The sequence below is a fragment of the Ciconia boyciana genome, chromosome 2, assembly GCF_034638445.1.
Source record: "Ciconia boyciana chromosome 2, ASM3463844v1, whole genome shotgun sequence".
Taxonomy (NCBI): domain Eukaryota; kingdom Metazoa; phylum Chordata; class Aves; order Ciconiiformes; family Ciconiidae; genus Ciconia; species Ciconia boyciana.
The window spans coordinates 105,362,393-105,375,476 of NC_132935.1; the positions used below are offsets into that span (position 1 = coordinate 105,362,393).

Here is a 13,084-nt window from a genome sequence, read left to right on the forward strand (position 1 = left end):
GCTGACTCAGTGGGTAGCACACCAGGCCAGGGATCCAGCAATAGGGCTGGAACACATCATTAGCTCTCATTAGTATACTGTCTCTCTTCTCCTGCTGTTTGTCTTGTTAACTCTTTGGGGCAGGGACTGTCTACTATGCTGGGTCTGTACAGTGCACCCTGTCCTGCCTGGTAGTCACATACTACAGGGATAAACGTAATTAATTTCAACTGGGAGATGACTTCTGGAGCTAAAGCTGAAAGTTAATACCATGGAATGATTCCGATTTTAAATAAATTCATATTCTGTGTGTGTTAGAGGCTGCATCTGGATTATTATCTTCAGAAATTGTACTGTGGAAAGAGAAGAAAATCATTGTTTAACATACAGTGCCATCTACAGAACAGGTTGTGCAGCCTGCACTTCATACATTACATGGGGGTTTTTGTTTGGTTTTTTTGTTGGTTTGTTTCTTTTTTGCCACAGCACAGTTGACATTCATGGCTACAGAGGTATTAGAAGTCTTTAGCGGATGCCTGCAGAATTGGAGGATGAGAATGAGAGTTCAAGAGCCTTGGGGCCTGGCTGAGCTCTTGCTGAAGTGCTGGGGTGCAGTTCCTGCTCTTTCAGCTGCTGCTGCTTGGGAAGTTGATTCTGTCACCCAGGATACCCAAATGGGAGGTGGTTTGTGTGCTCACCCACTTCGGCTGTAACCTGCAATGTCTGTAGGCCAGGTTTCATCAACAACACCCGTTATTAACTGTCTCTTAGAAGCCTAAGTTGTTAGGGTTTGGGGTTTCCTTAATACCACTAGTTCTAGAAATGCTGCAACTGCAGTTAACTTCCCTAGCAAGTGCCTGACCTACTACAGCAGTCTGACAGGCACACAGAAGTGGAAAAAGGAGGGAAGGGACCAGAGAGGAAGAAGTCCATCTGGGATCATGTTGTGAACATTAGGTATACTAAAGCACCCTGTCAACTCTCCTCTCTGTTAAGAGTCGGTTTAAATGTGGGGGAGAAGGGAAGGGCGTCCTCCCATGTTGTTACCGAAGCACATGCTGTAGAGAAAACTGCTAAGTAGCGGTTGTGTGTTTGCATGGTTCACTCGTTGGAATCACAGTACTGGCATTGCAGGGGGAATTGGATTTCATCCCCTAAATCTTCAGAGTGCTCTTCAGACAAACGTTAATTTTGGTGCAGAAAGCTGGATATTATAATATTTTTTAAAAAGACAGAAAAGGTGAAAGAACACACAAATATCACTCCTTCCACTCTCAGGAATCCATTATTTATGTAATATAGCAAATTAAGTTATTTTAGTCACTGCAGAACAAACTGTTGTCTGTCCTCTTTTTGTCTAGCTTCTGAACGTTGGAAGTTATCTGACCTTTAAGCTTTTACTAACTCAGGACCCACTGTTTGGCATCTTCAAATTAGTGGGGTTGAAAAAGAGAAATGGGAAGGGAGGGCTGAGAATGAATTCTGACATCCAGGGCAGATACAAAATAATTTTCTGGCAGGTGATCTTGCAGAGGAGAAGGAGAAGGGAAAAAAAGAGAGGGTTGGGGGTTTTTTTATAGTTATATGTGAAATTCAATGTATTTAAAGTAGCAGCAGAGATAGACTAGGAGGCTGAGTGTCTGAGACAGCTGAAGTTGTGTGTTAAATAGAGTTTATGAGACTACTCTGCCATTTCTCACCTGCACTGTCACAGTCAGTACATGTGAGTGTGTAGGTGAGTGGGGGTGTATGTAAATAATAATTCCTCTTTATTTAGTATACATTAAACCTGAAAAGGGACAGAAATATGAGTTAGCAGGGTGCTACAAAATGTGAAGGTAATTATGTAGTAGTTATCCTCAACATTTCCATCTTTAAAGTGGTTTTGAACTGCTTAAGTGCAGCAGTTACTGCAAACTGTGATTAGATAAATGGATGCAAATGCTAATTGTAATGATGAATGATTGATGATGGCTTTATATGTTTATCATTATATACCATTGTAAACACTTTCTTCCTCAGCAAGGATGGAGCCTGTAGGCAAAATGATGATGTATAGAATATGAATTCAAACTGTAATATTTTAAAGAGTATACAGGGCCAATATTGTAGGTTGGGATAACCACAGAGCTGTTAAATGAGTAACTGGTGAACTTTGCCAATGGGCTGAGCACCAAACTTCTTCCAGCTGATGTTCAGGGCCTTAATACAAGTGCAGCTGGGAAGGTGGCTTAATAGGAGAGAGCTTGAAAGTGCAGATGGGGAAGCTGAGCACTGTTGAATGATGGCCTTGGGTGGGGAAGACCCACCAATTCACTGCTTAAAAGGAGAATAGGAGATGGTATTTCTCTTCATTCTTCTATTGCTTCTCACGGCTCTTGCCTTTCTTCTCAACTTTCCACTGTCCTGTCTCCTCAAGTTAAAGTCAACTTTTGTGAATTTCTTCTGCCCTGTAGATCATTAAGGTCTATGAGACATTTACAATGCAGTAAATTGACAGCCATGGGATTGAGTGGTGTACACCCCCATTGTAAGAGCCATTTGGGACAGAACAAGTATGTTTGGATAATTGGGAGTTAATGGGAACAAGGAGGCAGCAAGGATGTCCCTAGAAAAGCAGGGTGGGATAAGAGGTTCATACTATCTGAATGATGCTATAATTCTATTTGATTTGTCACCTGCCATTTGCTAATTATTATTCACAGTAACAACATTTGGTAGTTAGATTAATTTAAAGGGATTTTTATTGCAGCAGCTTGAGTCTAATATCAGCTCTTTGTGTATCATACAATGCAAAAAGTAACCTGTGGTAATTAAATTACAGGCTAAGTCTTCATTCTACATAAATGGTTCTATCCACTGAGGAAAAAATAAGCAGGATACTACCAAAGAAAAGCCCCAGATCATTAGCAGCCTCTGCTCCTTGCTCTGTTCGCTTCACCTGCAGTGCTGAAATCTGTCTGTTATTTTTCCTATGGCATTGTAGAACTGATAACGAACTTGCTGGCTTTTCTGTCATGTGCCTGCCCTTGGGCTTGTATAAAAGAAGTGAATTAGGTTCTGTTTTGTTGACCTTTTAGATTCAAGGGAGATGGTAGTCCTGTTTGCTTACACATCAAATGCTGCCAGGCTATTGTCTGCATTAACCTTTGTGGAGCACCCTGATGCGATTGTTACCCTCGCACCAGCAACACAGATGACAGAGAGAATTGAGAAGGGATAAATTGGAGGTGCCATGTAAAACAGCTCAGCTAAAGACATTTTTCTACTACACTGAAGAAAAGGTATTCTGTATGTGTTTAACTACTTAGCTCGTCTGCAAGTCCTGTAATTTGCTTAGCCAAAGAGAACTTCAAAACAGATGGTTTCTAAATTTGGGGAAAATAACCATTTCAGTATTTTTTCCCTGTGCAGTCTGCAGTTATGCTTTAGTACTGAAATTATTTTAAAATTAAACCAGAAAAGGAAATTGGGATCTTTACCAACTGAATACTAATTTCAGGAACATACAATTTTTAGTATGTGTTAGGTTTTCATCTGCACATTTAGCCTAAGATTTGTTTATGCTCTGATTTAGTCTTCCTTGCTGCTTACTTGCATAAACACTACCAAATCAGTCAGTCGGAGTCACCAGTGTATTTAGCTCCCAGCTGCATTTGCTAATAAAAGGAAGAATGACAAGTTCCCTCCTTCACAGAGGAGAAAGTGGAGAAACATAGAGAAATAATTAATTGTACTTACATAGCACCTGCCATCAGCAATCTATATAGGCGCTTTACCAAAACTAAGTGCATTAGCTTATCTGGAAAACATTTTTGTTGTGAGAAACTGCTTCATCCCCAGTCTCTTCATTGAGGAAACTGAGTTACAGAGCATTTGTCTGGTCTGAGGTTGTAAGTGAAGCTAATCAAAAGGTAGGAAACCTAGTATTCTGGGCTTTGGGATTGTTTTTTATCCTGATAGAAGTAAACTAGGACAAAGGAATTCATTGTTTGATATTTAGTATTCTTTTAAGATGTATTTAATATTATTGTACATACTTACTATTTCCAAAGTGTATCTAATAAAATTATATTTAGAAATACTGCCTTTCTCTTAGAACATATGGTCAACTGTTGGTCATTTTGTATGTGTCCATCCTTGAACGTAAAGAGGTTTTGTAGGTGTGAAAATGGAGTTAAATTCAGTTTCCTAAAAACTCAAGCATAATATTTGGTCTCCACTTTAACAACTCTTTAACCATTAGTTGTCAGTGTGAGAGCACCTGTGTATACTCAGGTAACCTTTGAGATAATTTCAGTTCTTGGGCAATAAGTTATCTTGGGTTGGGGATTACTAGAGGGAATTTTAGGGATATGACTCATTTGATTCCAGTCTTTGCTCCCTCAAGTAAGTGTGCTGTGCAATGCCCAGCCAGACTCTCATCGTGCAAGGCAGAGCTGGGCTGTGGAACTCATTGCCACAGAATACTATGTGGACCACATATATAAATGGATTCAGGAAAAAACTTGACAAATTAAAGAAGAATGATCCAGTAAACACAGTGATACAGTCTCCACCTGAAGAAATCCCTAAGCTACAGGTCATTTGAGGAAGGGTGTGCTGAGGGAAATACCACTCCATATTGCCCTGCCTTTAAAGTTCTTTCCTAAATACCCATTATGGACCATTGCCTGAGGCTCCTGTGTCAGTGTCGTACTAAGATAAATCCTTGGAACAACAGCAGTGGCTGCTTTTGTGCTCTTTTGACCTTTAGAGTCTGTAGCTCCTTTTCCTCCTGAGAGAGCAGTTATATTCTTCCTTTCAGGCCTCTCTTCCAAGCTGTTTTGTCCTCTGCCCAGATTAGGGACTCATCATTTCAGTTTAAATTGTACTTTCTTGGAGAGAGGACTAGAACTATAAGCCCTTCTTCAGAAAGCATTCCCTCATACAATGTACTGCCTGTACCGTGGCAATAATATGTGTTTATCTCTGTGGAAAACTTCTAACCTGCCACATTTTTTTTTTAACATCTCTAGGCTCTTTCTGCTAGTGCAGTATTGGGCTGCTGTAAAATACAGCCTTCGATTGCTTGCTAAATTGTCAAACTTGGTTGGCAACTGAGAGTCTGCCTCAGCATTTTAATGGGCTTTGGCTGCAAAGGTTTCCGAGGAGGACTTTTGCTCCTTTACTTGAAAACCTGCTTTCTAGTTGGCGTTTCTAAAGATGGTATTGTAGATCTGCAGGCGTCAATGGGAGTGGGTTTATGGGCCCAAAGCATGGAGTCTCAAGCAGAGAACGAGTTGACTTCCCTTCTTACTCTCTCCTGAGTTTACAGAATTTTTAACAGAGAAAACTGTTTGGGTTTGTTTGTTTGGGTTTGTTTGTTTGGGTTTTTTTAACAGAAAACTGGTATGATTGTAGCTTCCCTTCCAGAGGCTGTGAAGTAAATACACATGGTGTAACAGGGTATGCAGCTACAAGAGTGCCTAAAATCTTGAGCTGTAAGAGTAGAGGTATACGTAACTCACAGCAATAGCCATATTATGCCTTAGGAGGTTGATCTTTCATTAAATGCTCTTGTTAAGCTGTGGTTGCTGACCACAAGTGCATTCATAGCAGCTCACCTGACAGGTGGAAACTCTTTACTACTTTCCTTAAGCCCTCTTTGAGAAATAATTAAATTGACTTTGAGTTCTCTTCAAATTCATCCCATTTGTATCTTCTCTGATGTATATAATCTCTGCTGGCTCAGAGGGAGTGCTTTGGGGCAGCCTATAGCTGTGAACAAGGCTTCTGTCTAGCCCATGTTGCTTTTAGAGTTGTAGTTTTTATGTAAATCAGTTTTAGGACTGAAACTGCAGATTAGATGTTCCATGGGTACCTTCTTGGCATGTTGCATCACTGACTTGAAAGGTAAAACTACAGTATAACAGCCACTTGATGGTGCTTTTCAAAGGCTGTAATGTCTCTTTATTTTGCTGCAGATATAGTAGCAGCTGGCAGGAGCATAAGGTTGCAGAATTCTTACCGCAGCCGTTATAACTCTGTGGCTTTTATGCTACTACATAACATTTATATACAGGGTGATGGGAAAGGAAGGTGAGTGAAACGTATTTGCACGTTGTAGTAACAAACTCCAACATTGATGGGTTGTATTTTATTCTGGAAGAAATGCCACTTTTGGGGTTTCATCTGATGTCATAATTTGCAGGTTGATTGGTTGTTCCTGTGATCGTTGGCCTGTTGTGTAATAACCAAAATTTCAGGAACCTGTTTGTCTTGAACTGCCTTGTCATGAGTTCACATCTAAATCTGTAAAATATTTCAACTTCAAATTTAGAAAGGTAATTGAATTATGCTATAGGAAGCAAAATGTGTTACTTTTCACATCTTTCTAAAAGATCCTGGTATTTTAGCACCTTGCCTCCAAGGAACATCAGGTGGATGATATCCTTCACATCCATATATCTAGCCATCACCATGCAAAAGAAAACCTTTTCTCTTCAGCCTGATTTTTTCAATCGGATGCTTTAACTAAAGCATTACAGGGCTAATGTAAAAAGTAATTGCAGTAATATCCAACAAAGGGTTGTGAATTTTTCCCATATGCAGAAAATAAGTATTATGGATGTTAGTTCTGCACTTTTTGTTTGTTTGGTTTTTGTTGTTGTTGTCTCTTGGGTCTGGAACCTGTGCAGCCTGTTTTCCACAAGAAAAGACAGAGAAAGGAAAAGAAAAAAAATAGTCTCCTGCGGATGGAAGCATGTCTGTAAGCGTAGACAAGACTTATATATATGGGATAGTGGATTCAGATTATCAAAGGCACTTCATTTTATGGTAATCAGAGGAATCTACCTTCAGGGAATTAATGTTAAATTTTTGTTTTGAAGTAGCTCCTACCTTTTTTTTTTTTTTTCTCACACTGCCTAACTCTGACAGAAAGCTTATTCCCCAAAACTAAGCCCCTGAGGGTAAATACCTAATCATCCCAGGTAACCAGGAGAGCAGTGATTGACCTCAAGCAGGTACAGTCTGTAGTCCAAAAGTGGTGCTTCTGATGTAACTTTGGCTTTTTGTCAAACTGTCAAAGGCAGTGTTATTTTGTGTTGCACAGGTTGCACCATCTGCATCCCATATTTGCCTGTTCTTTATGCTTCTGTAGCCTAAATTACTCTGTCTCCCCACCATTTAGGTATAATCATATATTGGAAGAGAAATAGCCAATGTCTTGCAAGTTACAAACATGAATGTTTTGCAGTCTCGTGTCCTGGGCCTTACAGAAGGGTAGGGAGACAGCAGATCCTTTGTGGCAAGCAATGGCAGCACTGTGCCCAGCAGGATAGTGAAAAGTCTTGGATTTCAGGAATCGAGTTGCTCCTGTTGGAAGAGTGATATGTAATGAGTGATGTGAAATAAGTAATTTTTCCCATGTGATAAAATGAAAAGAAATTGATGAGAAGAGATGATGCAGAAGCTCCTGCCCCCTAATCAGTGGCTCAGCTAATGTACAGTACTAGCAGGAAATTTCCAAGCTGCTGATTGTATTGCTTCAGAAGAAGAAAAATCACCCCATTGCTTGAAAATGCAGTGTTTTGTCTTGGAAAGAAAAATGCATTAAATTATGGTACTTAGTATTTTAGACCTTCCGCCTTGTCAGATCAAGGTTCGCTGGAGCTAGTAGAGGCTGATTCAAATATATAGTTTCTGCTGTAGCCTGGAGATGACATTTTAGTCTCCACTGTCACTAATCTGGGTGGGAATGACAATCACAGTGATAATTACATGGGAACTCCAGAGTCTCAGAGGCAAAGCAAAGCAGATTCTTCTCCATAGAGAATTTGCATCTTGAACAACCAAAAGCGACAAATGGAATCCTCCTGTGTCTAACTGATGCAGGTCACCTGATACAATCAGATGACATTTTGTATCAAAGCAAAGCTAATTATTAGTAGAATTGTATTGCCTTGCATGTTTTAGTTTTGGAACACATACATATTCATTATTCTGTCTGCTCTTGAAAGACTTAGCAATTGATTATTACAGTTAGATAATTACTAAATACATCCTGTTCTTCTGGAACTTGGATGAAATGCAGACTCAGGAGCCAGCAGGGAATACTCAGCAAAACGGAACTGTGCTAAATAGAAAACTGATGAGAAAGTACTGCTTTCTGCAATGCACAATTTCATTTTGGAGCACATTGGGCTGAGATGGTGTCGAGTTTTGTTCAGCACTGGTTGTGTGTGACTATGCTGTGTTCCTTCAAAGTGAGTGCCTAGGCAGCAGCATGTAATCCTACCTGCTTGCCTTGTCCTTGGCTGCGTATAACATAATAACATACAACATGTGATGTCCACAACAGATGCAAACCATCACGAATGCTCCTGATGTGAGCATGGTGGAAGGTCTGAAAGAGTGGATAATTTATTTGAGTAATGGAACATCTTTTGTGTTGCCATGCGTATAGTCAGTCTCTAGGGGTTAGGACAATATTTCCCTGGGGAAATACTCTAGCTATGTCAGAACTGCCTAGATTGGTGGGGGCAGGGGGTTGGTGTTCTTACCTTTGAATTTGGTTGGGAAGTTACTAAGATTACAACCGAGGAAAAAGAGACTTCTGGTGAGATCAATGTGCCCTTACCCGAAATTACTCCTGGTTCTGGCTTAAAGCTTGTTTGTCTCACAGACCATTTGTACAGAATGTTACCAGCTTTTGGTTGGCTGTGTATTTTTAAGCCCTAAATGAGTAAATGCATGTGCAAACATAGGTTCAGTGAAATGTTGCCTATTAAAAACTGAACTCATAAAAACCTGTTCTAAAAGTAATAGAAAATCAGCATCTTCTTTTATAGAGGAAAATCAATTTAAAAAGAAACAACTCTGAATATAATTAAACATCGTAACTCTGGTTTATATGTGTTTAATAGGTATAATAATACTTACCTACTGTATCTCACAGGAGCCTTTTGAAGTTTAATTAATTAGCGTTTATAAAAGCACACTGAAATCCTAAGATGAGAATAAACTCCAAGTACATTGTATTGTTGCTGTTGTTTTATGAGCAATTTTGAGAAAAATCTGGTACTTCCAGAGATCCAGAATGTGTTTTAGTGTTCCATCATAATTTTACATTCACATAAAGTTAATTTCTCGTTGTTTTCCTCCTCCTAGAATCAACACTTAAGACTGTTGTTTGCCTAAAACACAACATATGTATTTAAAGCAACTTTTAATGTTAGGTAAACACCATTTCTTTCCTAAACCTTTTTTGTTTCAATTTCCTTCAGAATCGTCAGTAGTAAATCAGATGTGCTTAAATAACTTATAGCCAATCTCAGTGACAGTATTAACACAAACTCAAGCTATGCAGTATAGTGGTATTCAGGGCAACTTCTTATCAAGTGGGAAGACTGTTAAGTCTTGTGATAGGTCTCAGTAGTTTATAGTTCCTCAGTACAGCAAATGAGTCCATCAGCATGTTGTTTTTCAAAAGGAAGTTTTGCAGGAAAAATAAGCATACAAGCAGCTGCAGAGCCTCAGTCTTCAGTAGGAATGGAGATCTGGGGAGCGAGGGGGTCCCCAGAAAGGATGGCATCACAGCTGGTTCATTAAGTGTTTTAAAGATGAACTATTAATCAGTTCTGAAATTAGACTACATCTTTAGTTAACTAGAGAATCTAAAACCTTTCTTTCTGTGTGTAGGAGAGAGGGGCAGAGATGTCAGGCTGGCCTAGAAGTAGACAAGTGTATTTTCACTTGCATTGGGTAGATGATCACTTTTCTTTGGGTTCACATTTGTGACAAAATATTTTTAAACCCAGGAAATCCTTTTTAAGGAATCTAAATATATATATTTTCCCCTCTTTATAGCTACATTGAAAAAAGGCAGTATCTGGATTAGGTTATATTGAAGTTTATTGTTTCATAAATTAAATCAGCCCTACTTTTTTTGGTTTGTTTTTAAACTGACATCTCTACCTTTTAATCTGGTTTTGTTATGATTGCCACTACACAGATCACGTACCACATCCTCAGAGAAATAACTCCTTTAACTAATGATACTGACAACTAATTTCTGTCGCAGATCTACAGGCTGAGGCAGGAGGAAGGCCTTATTGCCAGAATTAGCCAACTGAAGGCTTAGGAGTTGCTGGGTGGCTCTGTCACCTCAGGAAAAGCTCTAATAATTCTTAATATTTATTATGAGTTATGGAGGATCCTTCACTTTTAAGCAGCACTCCCTTCAGCACTGGGTTTTCCCCATGCCTCTTGCAGCATTATGAAACGGAGGAGGACAGTGGCTTAATTATGTACAAAGTGTTTAGCACTTCTGTGATTTTTATGATCTGATGTCAACATGAATATCTATTGCTGTGAATAGCCACTGCCTGTGTTCTGGATAGTTGTTCCAATATTCTGTCTGGATTTGACCTCATAAGAAAAAGGGTTTTTTATTATACTCCATTAAAGGTTTCAATTATATTTTAGATTAGAAACATCATAGTCCAGCGGATAGGGAACTGTGCTAGGAATCATTAGACGGGCATTTTCTCAGGTTTTGCTGGGTAACCCAGGGCCACTCCAAGCATACTTCTCTATACTTCATTTTCCCCATTTCAAAAACAGGAGTAATGCCACTGACATCCTTTAAGTGCTGCAAGATCTACTGATGAAAATTTCTGTACAAAAGCTAACAGTGCTGGTGTTATTCCTGACTGGGTCACTGGATGTGCTCTGTAACTGTGGCAGAAGACTGCACTTTCTGTTGGTTTGTTTCTCTTCCCATCTTCTCACTGTCTTGGTTCCTTTGACTGGCAGTTTTTTCAGGATTGGGACGATCATGTGGTTTCTGTTTGTACAGTGCCCAGCACAATGAAGTCTGAAGGCAATGACTGCTATCGCACTGGTAATTAAAACTGAACTTAGTAAGTTGACAGGATGGTTATGTTAACAGCCTGTAAATCCCTCCTGCACAGAACTGGATCGTTCTTAACTTGTTGAATTCTTGTACTTGTGGCATTTTGATCTTGCAGGTTTTCTCACTGTGTAGAATGCAAACTGTTGATTTTTAGGGAAGTTGGGTTACTTTGAGACAAAATGCAGTAGCTGTTGGTCAATTTTTGAAGTATATTGGCTCCACTGGTTTCACAAAGTTGGTCTTAGGTATTTGTTCCTCTGTTTGTCTTGCTAAATTTACAAGCTCCTTTGCCTTTTCAAGTGAAACTCTTAAGATCTTGTAATCAAACCACAGACAGCTAACTTGCTCTTTATTTAATCTACAGTGTTTGCATAGGCTGTACTTCCAGTTCTGTATAATTTAAATTCTGGGGGGAAAAAAGAAATTTTGCCATTTAATATTTTAGGTTGTAGTTTTGGCTTTAGATGTATAGGAAAGAGTGTTTCTGTTCACTCTGTTTAAGCAAGTACTTAAACATATAAAGACTTTAAAATGCCTCAATTCTCATCAGATCTAACAGTAGTGCTGCTGAAAGGCTCTTTCCAGCTCCAGGGATTGGGATTTTAGCAATGTATTTTTAGAAGGGAGAAGACTAAGCCCATGAGATCTGCAGGCAGTAAAACTCTGAGCAGACTATCAATCTCCACAGCCTAAAAGCTACTCCTCTGGCCTTTGGCTGGCTTCGCACCTGTAGGGCATACGAAGAAGCCAGCTATGCAGTCCTCACCTGGCCCTGTGTACCCAGGGAGTCAGGGTGCTTGGGCATTGCCCCAGCTGTTTCACTGCAGCAGCAGTCAGTGCTGAGGACAACCTGAGATATTTCAAAGAGGGATCCAAGCAGAGCTGCTGAACGGGTAGAGCGTTTGCCTGTCTCCGGTCTCTGCTGCTTTTCCAGGAGTCTTTAAAATTCCTGTGATATCCACAGGTTTTTCTGAGGTGAAGTGACCTATAAATATATCAGACTCTTTGAAGATATGTTGTCCTATGCCAGTCAAAAGGATAAAGACATACTATCCTTACTACTAAAAATAATTGGAGAGGCACCGGTGAGGAGCCAATTTAGAGAAATTATTGCAGTGAGATAGATCCCTACATAATTGATATTTGGTATGGATGGATTTATGGAGGTAGCTGTTACAATCCTATTAAATACTTAGCTGAAGCACTTAGCTCTGTCACTTTTATTAGCACAGTTTTGCACACTCTTTCCATGGTAATTTGAGCTGTGTATTTCTTATCCTTTGTGTGACTTCCTGCATTGCAGAAAGACATCTTTAAAACTCCCAGCGTCTTCCTTTATGCTCATGATAGGCAGATTGCATTGACATGGTCTTCACGCAGGAGCAAGCACCTTTTTCTTGTCCTGCCTTTGGCAGTACTTCCCCCCTCCATCTGGACAGATCTACTGGGTTTTTTTCCTCACTTCATGCCGGAAACATACTGCACATCTAATATATTGTGTGGAAAGAAGCCGAATTTGCTTTTTTAATACAAGCTCTTATCTCTTACCAAGCATAGATCTACAAATACTGTACTATGTCCCCTACAGCTATTTTCTGTTTAGAGATTCTTCATCATGTGTCGGACAGATGGCACAATCAGTGGGTTGTATCAGAGCATTAAAAAAAGAAATTCTTTCTCGCTGCTTCTACCCAGACTGTTTTGAATTCAGTGAGATGCAACAGCTGTAACACAATCTTTCAATGACAACTCTGAACATGGTGGTGGGGAGGGTGTTGTTTCATTTGAAAGTCAAAAAATACATAGGAAAAATGGCACTAAAAAAGAAACATAAAGGGCTTTAACAGCTATAAAGGTTGCAAGGTTAACGACCTTACTTTTTGAAGTTGTTTATTCTCAGCTATCTCAGATCACAGGTGGATCTCCATTTGCAGCTGCTGATACAAACAATACAGCAGTGTTTTTCCTTCTGACAAACACTTCTTAAGACTGCTCCATCATTTCTTATTAAATAAGGTATCTGGTACTTACAGAAGCCTTGCCAAAGCATCAAAGATGCTTGTATTCTTAGTGAGCATGATCGAAAAAGTAGCATTAATAATCTAAGTGTTTGCTGAGAGGACAGCCCTAGGTTTCTGTATTGGGCAATTTTTGTGCCTGACCATTACCAGCTCTTCAGGCATGAAATTTATTTTTAGTATCAAA

At 39.5% G+C, this 13,084-nt stretch overlaps 1 protein-coding gene across 1 annotated transcript in view; it reads left to right on the forward strand.

Moving 5' to 3' along the window:
• TPK1 (thiamin pyrophosphokinase 1) overlaps nucleotides 1–13,084 on the forward strand; it is a 319,400-nt gene that overhangs the window by 269,075 nt on the left and 37,241 nt on the right. The gene's annotated exons all lie outside the window — the stretch shown is intronic.